General features: G+C 45.8%; 1 pseudogene; it reads right to left on the bottom strand.

Annotated features, from left to right (window-relative positions):
• Positions 1 to 683: 683 nt before the first annotated feature.
• Positions 684 to 802, bottom strand: LOC126163800 (5S ribosomal RNA; annotated as a pseudogene).
• Between the last annotated feature and the right edge of the window lie 316 nt (positions 803 to 1,118).

The raw sequence follows: 1,118 nt of genomic DNA, 5'->3' as shown, positions 1-1,118 counted from the left end.
GGTGACCAGACAGTCGCTTTTCCCCCGCACGATCCGCGAGTGGAGCAGAGGGGGAAAATATGACTTTGGCGCGAATTGGGCCCTCCGCCACACACCGCTTGGTGGTTAGCGGAGTATATATGTAGATGTAGATCATCCGGTGACAGATCTGAACTCCGGGTTTAAAATTACTGGGTCTCATTGCTCCCACACGTTGTATGTGATGGGAGGCGTGATTACTGCCACACCAGTACTCTCCTCATTGTACGAGTGGGGCACTAACAGCTTTTAGCAAAACTTGGTTTGGAACAGTTCGTTTTATTATTTCTCAGTATATTCGGCTTTAAAGTTTGTACATCTATGCTTGATTTCGAACCAATTCTGGAAAATATTTCTCCGCTCTGATGACAGTACCTCGGAATAATGTTTTTGGCATGTACATCTTCTTGGGCTGATGAAAACGCTTTTAACGCATTTTTCGTTTGACTTAAAAAGAAAAAGAAGAAAAAAACGCCCAAACAGGCCATGAAGGCTCAACTGTACGGATCGACCGCCGTGTCATCCGCAGTCCTTAGGTGTCACGGGATGCAGATACGGAGGGGCACTACTCTCTCACCCGTCATCAGTTGTCATGACCATTGCCGCTCTACATCACAATCAAGTAGCTCCTCAATTGGCCACACAAGGGCTGAGTGCACCCCACTGGGCAGCAGCACTTGGCAGACCCACACGGTGACCCATCCAAGTCCTATCCACGCCTGACAGCGCTTAACTTTGGTGATCTGACAGGAACCAGAGTTACCACTGCTGCAAGGCCGTTGGCTTTTAGTTTGGCTTAAGGGAACGGAAAGAAGTCGTTAGGCAATAAATCAGGAGAATAAGGCAATGGGACATTAATTAACGGTTTTTTCTCTATTAAATAATTGTTTGACGTAATGCATGACGGCTGGCATTGCCATTCTGTAGCGTGGTGGAGTGTGTTTAATTATTTTCCTGGTTTCATCGGTGGCTTGTGGCAAACAAATTATCTATCCAGCATTAACTGTCCTTCATACCTCTAAATCAATGACCAGACATCTCGATTGTGACCTAGAAAGAAGTGATTATTTTTTTTTTCGAAGTGCTTCACGGACAAACCA

Source organism: Schistocerca cancellata, chromosome 2, assembly GCF_023864275.1.
Source record: "Schistocerca cancellata isolate TAMUIC-IGC-003103 chromosome 2, iqSchCanc2.1, whole genome shotgun sequence".
NCBI lineage: Eukaryota > Metazoa > Arthropoda > Insecta > Orthoptera > Acrididae > Schistocerca > Schistocerca cancellata.
The sequence above is the reverse complement of the archived record's forward strand: the minus strand, read 5'-3'. Positions and strand labels throughout refer to the sequence as shown.